Source organism: Corapipo altera, unplaced genomic scaffold (genome assembly GCF_003945725.1).
Source record: "Corapipo altera isolate COAL_440 unplaced genomic scaffold, ASM394572v1 66, whole genome shotgun sequence".
Lineage (NCBI taxonomy): Eukaryota > Metazoa > Chordata > Aves > Passeriformes > Pipridae > Corapipo > Corapipo altera.
The window spans coordinates 878,601-891,827 of NW_020884924.1; the positions used below are offsets into that span (position 1 = coordinate 878,601).

Sequence of the window (13,227 nt, forward strand, 5' to 3'; positions counted from 1 at the left end):
ACTTGCTTCAGAAAACTGCTGCCAAACATAGTAGGTTTTATTCAGTGCACTACATTTCATTTTTGCCTCTTGGAAGCCACTGTCTTTGACATTATCAAAGCCCAGGGGTTTTCACCAGCAGTGAACTCGAACCTTTCTGAATATTCCAAAATGTATGTTGTCTGTCTGTTTACAGGTCTTGGATTAGACTCCAGTGCTGAAAAGACTGGATAAAAGCTAATTTTCAATTGCACTTTTCAATTTTAAAATTAAAAAAATAACATGAAATCACTGTTCAAAGTACTTGGTTATCAGTTATGTCTTATAACTAGGTTAATTCTCTTTTTATTTTCACCTCTGTGGTGGTAGTTCCTCTAAGAACTCTATAAAACATATTGAAAGTGTTAATAGTGTTTTATTCTGCCATTACATGAAGCACAGCTTCACTGGCCATGATTATTCCTGGGGGTGCTAGGCCTCATTTTTGTTCTAAGGCTTTCTGCAATAGATATTCCAGCTTAAAATTTTTGTGTGATTGTTTTTGGCAAGTAGAATTTCAAACAGAGTAAAATACTTTGGTAGGTTTAGTTCTGCAGTTATTTCTGGAGATGCTATAACAAAGTCAGCAGAAACTAGCTGGTGACTTTCTGATGTTCTTATCTGAATATTGATTGCATTGTTTTAACAATTTGTAGTCTCTATATAATTTTTCAAAATTATACTGTAGTTAAAGCTCCAATTTCCCAGTAAAAGAGCTATAGATTCTCTAAGAAATCATTCTACTTCTTTGTTGGAGCTGTTCAGGAAAAGTAGGTTTTCTATCATCATAACAGCAAAGTATGAAGGAATATTGTGCCATCAACCAGAGCAGGTAAATAAATGCAAACGTAAGTGTGTAACAACTGTAATTTATAAGTTTTAAAAGACCAAATTTTCTGCTAAAAATATGAAACTGTAAATAAAAGGGTAAAATCTCAAAATTGGCAGTTCTGTAGTCTTGAAATTCCATTGCTTAAAAGAAAAAATGCTTAGAATCCCACATTCCCAGTCAAAATCTATTTTATTGAATATCAGCAACTCCCAATATGTTCTGTGAGATTCAGTTCTCACATGATTCAGGCAGTAGCTGCTTCACAGGTAAGTAATGAAATAATTTAAGGTAAAGCAAAAATTTTGTAGTCTGTAAATAAATGTTAAGCCAAAGATACTTATGTAGTACACATTTTTTTACATATAATACCATGTATGGATATGATGAGACCTTATTTTGAAGAGGCTATGCACTAAAGTTCTGTGGTTAAGCCTAACTTCTTCCAGAAACTGGTGGATGGAAGGAAGGAAGGAACCAAAACTCTGTAGACTCAACACTTACATCTGGTCTCAAAAATGCAAATTCTCTTCAACCCAAGGGTAGGAATAGCAACTATTGGAAGGACAGTAGTTTACCAATTAACAACATGTTTCCATACTTCATTCTTGGTAGATTGAAGAGGAAAAGAGAAAAAATGAGAGAAAACCGATTCTTCCCTTCTCCCATTAGAAAATGGTATATCACTAGAAAGTGTATGTATGTGTCCCCAGGATGTCTATATCACAAATGAAAAGGCCTTTACGATTAATTTCCTTAAAACGTTTTTAAAAATTGCAGGAACTGTACGAATGTGATCTGGTGACAACATACGTGCAATTTGAATAGTTAAAAAAACAGGTTCACAGCATCACCTGCAGTCTTAGCCATCAATATAAAAAAAACCCCTAGTAACACCACCCCCATCCCCCAAAACACCCATTACCTAAGCAGACTAATAGAAATCAAGTAACAAAGTATATCCAAAAATCCATTCAATTCTTTCAAGTTACTTTTTTCTGTACTTGAATTTATAAAACATAACGTTGCTGAAAAACACATGTGAAGATAAAGTCCTATGCAACTATTCAACAAGATAATGGGATGTGAAAGTCGTTGAGTAGCCCAAATGTCCTCTGGAGGGTCTGAAAAACTGGCAACAGAAGTCCCTTTAACTATGATACCAACAGCCACAACTATGCAGAGGAAGCAGAGAGAGAGAGGTAATAAGTAGTCCAAAATATAACCCAAAACTCTTTTTCTCTGTGTTCCTCCTACTACTAAATGAAAAATGTAGTAGCAATAAAGGGCTTTCTGCTGATGATCTTCTGTATGAGATGAATTTCACCTTAGATGACAATTTTGAAAAATGTTGAACAAAGTTAATGGAATTCTGAAATGGAGGAGTTGGGGGCGGTGGGGGACGTGGGGAGGGAATGGGAGGCTTGTGAAACCAAAAAAAACACAGATGTATGGGAATTTCCCATAAGACAAAAAAAGTTATATTTGTTATTAATTTCTTTCTTGTAAATAGAGTGGAATTTGTGTTCAAATTACAGGTTATTATTATTTATACTGACACAGAAACAACTAAAAGACCAGAAGCTATGTTCAACAATATAAAACCTTTTCTTTTAATTTTATATAATATTTTTATTAATCTGAACTATAAAAGATTTTATTACTTGCTTGAAATTTAACATTTTAATCCATAAAGTTAATGGATCTTTATGCATCTTCTATGCATCTATGCTTTATATGTTTTCACATTAAATTCCTAACATGTTAAAAACATGTAAATCTTGGGAAAAATTTAGGACTGGGAATCTGTATTAACTCTTTCTTATGAAACTGTTTTCCCAGACAATGACATGACAAAATACAGTAAAAGGTATAACAGTAGTACATCACCTTGTTATTGTCAGTTCAAGGGCATACCTGGAGATTCAGATGGTTGGGAAAAAGTTCACAGCTGTGGTAAGTGTCATGTCCTATTACAATTTCATGACAAGCATAGTAGTAATTTTACATATGAATATACCCACTGCAGAGCATGAAAAGTTTATGATTCACTTAACTACCAAACATTGGAGGCACACATTATGCATAAGGGGAAAAAAATGTTGAGATTTTGGAGCAGAGGTAATGTTCTTGTTTCTCAACAGAGTAAGAACCGCAGTCCTTTATGTTTGCAGCAAATCACTGAGATGAGAATAATTTAGCTTAATCCAGCTGGAACAGTAGAACAAACAGTGCAAGTCACGCTCTTCTCTGTGTTTTTCTAGTTCACTGAAGCTAGCGTCAGTGCCAGTAATAGCATTTCTGAGGCTAAGAAGTCAAACTCAAGTGTTTAATGAGACACTGCGTTTGTCTTTACAGTTCTATTAAAATATTGCTACTGACTCACGTTTTTTCTTGGTTCTAAGTGATTAACAATGCTCACTGCATCTATGATAGAGGGAGGAAGTGAAGGTCCTCTAATGTTTTTATCTTCAGGACTATGGATCTGAGACAGGACGAAGAATTGGAAAATAACCCTATTTCTGATTCCTTTGTCTTGTCTATGCAATGACATATTTTGTGCTGTCAAATCAAACTTTCACACAGAATGGGAGAAAAAGCAAGACGCCTTTGACACAGAGACTAGCAGCTCCATAATTCACTAATGATGGAGAACACATGAGCCAGGAATGGATGCATTTTGGTCAACTGTGGGCAGGCAATTGTTGATTATCTGGGAACCCCATTTGAGTTTCTAACTGTTATTCCCAATTAGGAGTAAAGTGCAATCCTAATTTTCACATCAAAGGATTGTATAATAGAACATGTATGAACCCTACACAACTTATGCTACAGTAACAAAATGCTGGTCCTTTAGGAATCCATTCTTGGTGACTGGGAATCCTCCAGCACTTGACCTGCACTTTATGCAGTTACTTCTACAAGTTCCTTCCTGATACATTCAGGTAATTTCAAAGATATTACCTTGTACTTCTACACTAGTAACTTTTGTTGCAGAGTGAACACAAGCTCTGTTTTCTTCAGTTAAGCTACCTGTCAGTCTTTTAAACTTGTTTTTAGTGTATGATTATGCAATTTCTGTAGTAAACAAACTACAGAACACATGTGTAAACAGAAAAACCAACACTTGCTCATTTTATTTATGCACATTTCACTATAAACCTTCTCAGCATTAGGAGTCTATCCTCTCTATTAATCTATCAAGATGAAGGTTTGGTCCCAAGTAGCCAAATCTACATACTCATGTCATCCTGTGGCAGCTACCCATCAAGTCTACTTATTCTATAGACAACCCTTTTTGTAAGCTAAGTAAAAGGCTAGAACTCTTGATGTCTTCTAAATACAAATTTCAGCCACTTCACAAACAGAAAGAATAAAATTAGTAGGCTAGATTTCAACCTAAACATGGTGATTTGGTCTCAGTGTAATATTATTATATAATAATTTCCTGTTATGAGCGATAGGAAGTAAGTCACTGTATCACTATGATACATGCTATATGAAATCAGCTTTGATCATTCAAACCAATTATTACTTTACCATCACTTGAAGGAACAAAAGTCTCCTCTAAAAACCACAAAATCTCTAGAAATCTTCTGGAATATTTTTACTAGGTTTTCTAAATCCTTTCAGTCTAATTTATGGAAAGGATTTTTAGAAGTGTTTTACAACATTGTTGCATTATGCAATGAGTTTGTCTTGGCATATTTACTAAGCTCACATTTAATAGGAAAATGATAGCCTGTGCTTCATCTGCTAGAAGACTATTTCAAATTAGAAAAGATTTTATTTGGCTACAATAAATCTTTTCAATTTAACTCTGATTGTTTTGACCAATTTCTTCTCCTATTCTTAGCTCACAAAGAGGACATTAGGAAAAACCTGAAACTGGTTGAAGCCTCTGCTATTGTGTTGAACGAAACTAATAAAGCAGAGTGGCCAGTGAGAGCCATAACTGGTAGGAGAGGATGTTGTTTCCACAATATTCCTGTCACACCTGGCCAGCAGGTCAAATCTTGTTGGTAACTATTTTCCTCTCCTTTCTCACCTTCTTTCTTTCTTTCTTCCTTCTCTCTTTCTTTACTCTTTTAATCTGTTTTCTTCTTTTACTCTTTTCCTTCTCTTGTAACTTAAAACTATTGAATTGTGTTTTACTAAACCTGGTATATTGATTGTTTGTAGTAGGGGTGTTTTTTTGTGGAATGGGTCTTTGTGTTGGGTGTTTTAGTGAAATATTTTTCTTGGCTGTATTTTACTCCTGTGAAACCTTTTCCCAAAATGTCTTATTTTTCTCATTAAACTAAAGAAAATCTCTTAGAGAAAACTGTAGTTTTTCTCCCGATGTGAATTTGAGGTTGTAACAAATCAAAAGGCTTTTTAAAAGTCTTAAATAAAATGTAACCTCTCTGGGTAGTTTATGGCTTAAAATCCGGAGTGTAACACTGGTAAATCAGATTGTCCTGGACTACTAAACATTTCAACTTCAAAAATCTCTGTTTACTTACAACAAGTAGTTCAGGTACACATTAGATTAAGGTCAAATGCTGCTATCTGTAAAACTTGATTGGCATTTCTTAATATTTACATTTTACTATTCAAATTGTATTTGGACCCTATCTGTAGGACGACATGAAAAAGACTCCCCCAAAAAATCCTCATTTCCCTAGGACTACATTGATCCTTTCTGAGAGTGACTATCCAGGAGGGCAATATGTTATATAAACACACACAAGTAGAAAGGCTGAAAATGAAGATATTAAATGTTTCTAACCCTAACATTAAAAAAACCAAACCAAAAAAACATAAAACCCCCCACAAACGTTGGGGGCTGCAAAAAAGATATTTTAGAAAACTGTTAAAACTTTGTACAGCTGCACTGCCAGATGGGACATTATATTGTATGATGGGGGAAATTGTCACTTTAACACTTAATATTATTGTTTTCTCATAAGATGTATTTTAGCAGTAATTAATCCTTGTGCCAGGAAAAGACTTAGCTGAAAAATTTTTTAGTGACTGGTAAAAACATTTATTTGGAGTCTGTAAAAAACCCAGCAACTACCTATTTCCTGAAGAATTGATGAGGATGAATAATGGATCTGTTTTTCCTTCATATTATCTTGGCAAAGACCAAGTGATTTTGGGAGCCATTGAAAGACATGCATGAAAAATGAGTTTGAAATATATTTAAATAACAATCTAGCAATTTTACACACATTTTTTACAAGAGTGATCAAATTAACAAGGTTAAGTTTACTGAACTTTCTCCTGGAAGTATTATTTCCTTATATTTCTTACTCAAAGAGCTATATGGCTTACAAAACCAAATTAAAAAAAACAAAACAAAACAAACAAACAAACAACCAAAAAACCCAAACAACCAAAAAAGCCCCAAATCAAAACAAGCAAAAAATCAAACCCAAAACTAAACCAAAATCAAACAAAATCAAAAACAAAACAAACAACAACAACCCCCTTGCATTAATTTCTACAACTCCTCATATTCTGACACTGATTATTAGAGGAGCTTTCCTCTAGCAACGTAAGTTTAAACATAGATATGGTTTCAGGTATGCTTCTCCAAGGAACCCATCACTTGTCATTCAGATGCAAGTAAAGAACAGAAAAGAAAGGAAAAATGCAGCAACAGCAGCCACCGTCACCACAGTGGTATCTCATATTGGTATTCTGAAGGAAAGCATTACAGACACAGTGTTACAGGAACTATCATAGTTACAGGCCAGGGAAGTAAATTAAAAACAGTATGATAGCTGTCTTCACATTTTTACAAGCCAAGCAACATGATACTTGAGATTGGGTTCTGTTTTAGCAACACATTTTTACAAGCCTGCTGCTGTGATTAGACTGAGTAGTCCTTGTGCCTTTGCTGCTCAAAGGGGTAGCACAGGCTGCATATATAGTCTCGTCTCGGAAGCTTTCCAATTACAACAGGAGTCCATGAAGTCTACCCATATGATAACGTGCTCTCCCAGAGAGATTTAAAGGCTAACTCCAAAATAGCTCTTCTGTGACCTTCTTAGACCTATTTTCTCCCATAATGTCTGGCTTCCTTAAAACTAGATTAGCTCTCTTGCCCTATGTAAAATGATGAAATACGGCTACCATATCTAAATGTCTCTTCACATGAAGAATGGGATCTAAGAATGTGTTCTGAGACAAAGAAGCTTCTGAAGTAAATGGACCTGGATAGTGTAAATGAAGTGTAACTATGACGCACTTATACCGTAGAGACATTTTGATCTTAAAGAATGCTGTTCTTTTTTTTTCCTGTTCTTTCCCAAAGCTTTACCAATTGCATAATACTAAAAGAATAATACCTTTTTTTCTTATTTTGGTAATCTGAGAAAAAGTAGATTATTATATAAATAACAGATAAACATTAACTCACTAGACAGCCATGACTGTATATTTGCAATAAGACATTACAGCTTTTGCTCAGTTCCTCATAATTAATATGTTGTGTCTGTGCTCAGTTACATGGAAAGTAAAATTATAACCCAAATTCCTCCCTCTGTACTTGTGTTTTAGTAGAAAAGCAAATACTTTACTTTTATCAGGGAAACTGGTAAGGAAGACAATGAGAAGAATATGTACTTAATCTGTAGACATTTTGCTACAAAAGATAAAACAACAGTAAAAGTGGAAATGAAAGCTTTCTCACCATTCCTCAAGTCTCAAATCAGCCTCACGTGTGATTCACACGTGGTTTAAAATTTTTAGATCTTTTGCTATGACTAAGGACACTTTGGTATGTGTTCCAAAATAATAACTTCCTGTTATCATAAGAAATGTGACTGTAACCTAAAAATTGTAGTAGAAAGTTTAATAGCATAGTAAAGAAAATGAAAAGCTAAATAATTAAATTTGAATTAGAAACCTTGACAATAATCAAACATAAAAAAACTCCGATAAGAAAAGAATTGTACAAATCCCTTGTGTACTTGCGCCATCTACTGGATACTACTGAAAGATGACAAAAATTAGACAATAACGCACTCAGTTTGCTGGTAGAATTCTGGCAGAAATATGTCTCTACTTACTCCCCAAGAAATTAAAAACTGATACATAATAATACAACTGAGTGTTCAAGTTCCCAGAAACTCTTACATACACAAGTGTAGCTTCTCTTCTACTTCAAGACTTGTAGAAAAATATATCAAGCTGCCTTGAACAACTCCTCCATTCTACCTGGGTCAGATTCTTTGGAAGAGTTTTGCTGAAACTAGGAAACTTGTATTTGGTGTATGCAAAAAATACCCCACATCTTCAGAACAACAATAGTGGGATTTAAGATGCTGTCTCTTTTTTGTGGTTAAAATACTTAAATGAAATTTTATTGTTTAGTTCCCTGTCTGGAGAAACACCCTCTGGTTAAAAGAATGTCTGGATTTTTCCTCAGAACTATTACAAAATATTTAACATACTCAAAAGGTAGATGCTAAAAACTTTAATTTGAAAAAAAACCCAAACAAATGTTTAAAAGTTTGAGTTTTACAGATGGCAAATTAAAGCTGAGGCTTATCAGAGGGGTTTAGAAGACGGTAATCAAAATGTAAAACATACATGCTCCGGGTCACATGGCAATGCATGTTTCCACTGACTTCAATTAGCCTTGAAAACTACATCAATGATCAATAAAAAACTTTTGTTTGTTTATAGAAAAAATCACTCTTTCTTCATAGAATTTTTTTTCTACAATATTAAGGTAAAAATTGACAAGGAGCCACAAGGAATACTGAGTACTGCAAACTGGCATCTGATCTGTCTGCAGATTTAAGGGAGCACAGCAAAATTATGTCCAAGCTAACAGTTTTATCCCATCCTGTAAATCTTGAATTAATTGTATCCCCAGCAAGTTTAGCAGAAGGCACCTTGTTAACCCTAGGAACTAACTGACCTGCACAAAGAAAGCCCCTATAGACTTGGAAAGGAGATAGGTCACTACAGTCCATATATGGAATTGATTGGATTGCTAACCACAGCATGATAGAATCAACTGGATTGGAAAAAACCTCCAAGATCATCAAGTCTAACCCTTGATCCAACATTGCCGTGGTTACTACACCATGGCACTAAGTTTTTACGTCTCATCTTAAAAACCTCCTGGAACGGTAAATTCACTATCTTCCTGTGGAGGTAGCCCATTCCAGTGTCTGATTATTCTCTGTGTAAAAAATTTCTTCCTAATATTCAACCTAAACCTCCCCTTGCAGAGCTTAAGACTGTACCCTCTTGTCCTGCTTCTGGTTACCTGGAAGAAGAGACAAACCCCACCTGGCTACAATCTCCTTGTAGGCAGTTGGAGAGAGTAATACAGTCTCCCCTGAGTCTCCTCTTCTCCAGGTTAAACAACCACAGCGCCCTCAGCCTCTCTTCATAGGACTTGTGCTCAAGTCCTTTCACCAGCCTTGTTGCTCTTCTCTGGACCTGCTCCAGCACCTCAATATCCTTCCTGAACTGAGGGGCCCAGAACTGGGCACAGTACTCCAAGTGTGGCCTCACCAGCATTGAGTTCAGGGGAAGAATCACTTCCCTGGTCCTGCTGGCCACACATCCTGATCCAGGCCAGGATGCCATTGACCTTCTTGGCCACCTGGGTACACTGCTGGGTCATGCTCATCTTCCTGTCAATCCAACCTCCCGGGTCCCTTTCTGCCTGGTTGCTCTCTAGCCACTCTGTGCCCAGCCTGTAGCACTGCATGGGGTTGTTGTGACCAAAATGCAGGACCCGGCACTTGGCCTTGTTGAACCTCATTCCGTTGGAATCAGACCATTTCTCCAGCTTGTCCAGGTCCCTTTGAAAAGCCCTCCTGCCTTCCAGTAGATCAACACATTCCCCCAACTTAGTGTCATCTGCAAATTTGCTAATGGTACACTCAGTCCCCTCATCCAGATCATCAATAACGATAATAAGTAGAACTGGACCCAACACTGATCCCTGGGGGATACCAGTAGTGACTGGCTGCCAACTGGATGCAGTACCGTTCACCATCAGTCTCTGGGTCTGTCCATCCAACCCAATTGGGTTGCTCCTCCCTCTGGAAAACATATTCTTGGGATTGCAGAGATCTGAGTGCTCTTGGTGAGGAAATCCAGTGTGTAACTCAAAGAGATTTAACTCTAGGGGGAAATAACACTTGATTTGGGTTGTATGTTACAGAATCTTTTATAGCAGGAACCACCTGAGCCAGTGGAGGATAAACCTCAGAGGAAAAACTGGGCAAATGCAACTGTGACCCCACTTGGGTTGTCTTTGACAGCCAACAACTCAACACAATATCCTGCTTCTCCTGTCTTGAACACTACAGTTAAGCAAGACAGAAAATGAAAAGGCAGAAACTTATCTAACAGAAAAATGTGGAAGCAGAAAAAAAAAAGCCATGAAAGAATACTGAGAACTCCATACTTATATTGCCTGTAACAATGAGAATAACAACTCAATATTCCGAAAGACTCTGAATTTCATGTAAAACAAATAGACAGAAGCATCACACTGCACATAAATGTAAAGCTTTATGCTCTTCTGCCATAGTCCAATCTTAAGACACTATTCCAATGTCACAGAAATAGAAGTATCTGAAAATTTTTATTAAAAAATAAATTTATGCTACCATTCTGGGAAGTTTCGTCCATGTCTCACCTAAAAGTAGACTCTCTCCTTAAAATCGAATCCATGCCCCTCCATCTGATTAAAAAAAAAAGTAAAAACAAAACAAAACAAAACAACAAAACAACCAAAACCTCAGCTTTTTTTAAAGCCTAAAAACAGTAAGGTACTGTACAACTTTCAGAAAAAAAAAGAAATCTCTTTGAGAGTCTTTTTGTACATGTAAATGGTTTTTTTATAAAATTTTATAAAATTAACTCCTTGTCAAAAGGTGAAGCATATGGTGCAAATTCATCTGTTACTGAAACATGGGCCTGTATAAATATGCTGGTTTAAAGGTAAATCGGCAGGAGAAATGAACCCAACTCAAAAGAGATTATAAATCAGAGTTACAATTTAATAACAATAACAAAATAAATACAATTATACAGACAAACAATTGGTTTTAACCCACAAAACCCAGATGCGTAACCCAGCACCCTGGGGCACAAACAGAATGGTGTTCGTTGGCCTCCGTGCTGAGCCCCACATGGTTCCCTGAGTCCAAAGTAAAAGGAGAGAAAAACCTGTTGGTGAGAGTGGTGATCTCAGTCTGTTTGAGAGTGGTGGTTGCAGTCCGGTTGAGGTTCTGGTCCTCCTCTGGGTCTGATGAGTGGGGCCCAGAAGTCTCAAGATCCCAAGATTATGTACACTCAGGTTCGAATGGGAATGCCCAGTACCTCCCCCAGGGCAGGGAGTTCCACAATGGGTTACTGTGAGTCCTGAGATATTTTTGGAATTCTTCATGGCCCATTAGCAGGTATGATCCCTCAGGCCGGGTGTGGAGGTGCTAATGACTCCCCAGAGGAGAGTTATCACACCTGAGTCGTTGGTGTGAGGATAGGAACATCCTTCTATCTCACGGGCTTATTAACATCCAACTTATAGCCTGAGGGGTCAGGGCAACTGCTGCAAATGGTCTATTGTTAATAGTTCCTGGTAAATGACATAGAGGGTGTAGAATACACAGTTTGGGTTACACCCACACAGTGATGAACTGGTCCCGGTTGCTCTAACTAGGACAATACTACCTGTATATATAGCTGTATACTAGTTTTAAATAAAGTCATGATCCTACAAGATTTCAACATTCATCTAAACTAAACATTGCAACAAATAAATGAAAAGTTGTGAGGATAAAGAATGAATTGTTTAAAATTTAAAAATTACTAATTTTTCATCAGTGAACCCTAAAATAAAAACAAACCATGCCTTGAGTTCCCCAAGAGTGGACAGTTGTGATATATATACTACACATTAACAGTCAGAGGCTTACGCAATGTGCCTTGTATTTCATGCTTCTGTACACTTTCCTGTTAGAGCAGCGTAAAATATCAGAGTTTAACAGAGTCTTGGAATATCTTTACTTTCCTAAAGTGGATTTTACACTGTAAATTAAGACTGAAAAACTGAACAGAGTAGAAGATATTAAATTATCTCAGAATTTAAGAACACAAAGTTTTTAGCTTTCTATTCTGAAAGACTTTAGTGTTCACAATGGAGCAAAACTGATATATGCATCCAATTGGCGGTACTCCTGTGCTGGTTCAGTTCTCCTCCTGACAATATTTGTGAGCAGTTCTTTATGTAACTTGGTTAGGATCATCTTGAAGGGTGGAATTTCCATAGTAGTGAAACACGGTTCAGTCTCCAGTTACCATTTAAATGTTCATGGATAAAAAATAATTACTTCCAAGATAAGTACTTTACCTAGCAAGGGAATATAGTTTCAAGTTTTTGAAACTTAGGAAACCCACATTCTGTCATGAACTAAGGTCTTAATTAGCTCTATATAGCTTAACATTCAGGCCTCCACTTACATGTGCACATATATACTTAATTTACTACAGTCAGCTAACCATCTATAAAGTAGAAACACAATAGAATTTGGCACAAATTAGTTCTCCAATTATACACTCCTTTTTCTCATTCACACTCCTAACTTGATTTCCAAGTTCTTGTTTTCCTGCATGCATTTTTGCAAATAACTCTAGACACTACAAACAATATGCAGCAGCAGCAGAACTTTAAAGCTTATTTAACACAATCACATTTCACAAGAGTTTTTAGTAAGTCTTCAGGATTCGGAACTGAGCTAAGCATTAGGAAACTGCACCTGAAGGTTTATGTACTTAACCTTACCTGAACATAAACTAAACCACCTATATCAATAAAAACTAATTGCATCTCAGTTTGGGCACTTTTCTTTCCTATACTAAGCTATATTAAGAACTACAAACAAAGTACACCTGTTCCTATCTTAGATCTCTGACTGTACCAGACATATTAATTTTAAGAAACATTTAGGATACTTGCATGGGGATAGGATACCTCTTTGCAAGAAAGCTTGGCTTCGGTGTTAATCGCCAGAGAGTCACCACTTTGAGAGTAGTATCTTGGGTCTTTATCTCACTGGCTGAGTCAGTCTGTTTTGACAAACATCTCATCTTAGCTTTGCTAATGTTGCAATGGCTTTAGCAAAATCATTGTTCATATGGACAGCAACACTTATGTTACACAACTGCTGGCCGTGACCAGTCTGACCATTCACAAGACTCTCGGGACAGTCACATCACAGATTTTAACTGCTGAGACTGAAGTCCCTTTGCAGCAGAAGGATCCGGTGAACTAGGGGGTGCTCTCTTTGACTCCTTACACACACCATTCACACACAGTCGGACCAGCTTTCCTTACTAGTTTGACCCTTGATTTC

The 13,227-nt window shown here is 36.5% G+C and overlaps 1 protein-coding gene across 5 annotated transcripts in view; it reads right to left on the minus strand.

Moving 5' to 3' along the window:
- Positions 1-13,227, minus strand: part of CDH12 (cadherin 12) — a 520,207-nt gene that overhangs the window by 354,142 nt on the left and 152,838 nt on the right. For 2 of the 5 annotated variants that reach the window (XM_027657475.1, XM_027657476.1), the window contains exons 1-2: positions 8,766-8,829; positions 8,057-8,132 (exon numbers count right to left, since the gene is read on the minus strand). The exons of 1 other annotated variant lie outside the window; for it this stretch is intronic. The gene's annotated coding sequence lies outside the window, so the exon portion shown is untranslated. Of the gene's footprint in view, positions 1-8,056; positions 8,133-8,739; positions 8,830-13,227 lie in introns of those variants that run through there. 2 more of the 5 variants (XM_027657477.1, XM_027657478.1) reach the window with 2 other exon arrangements.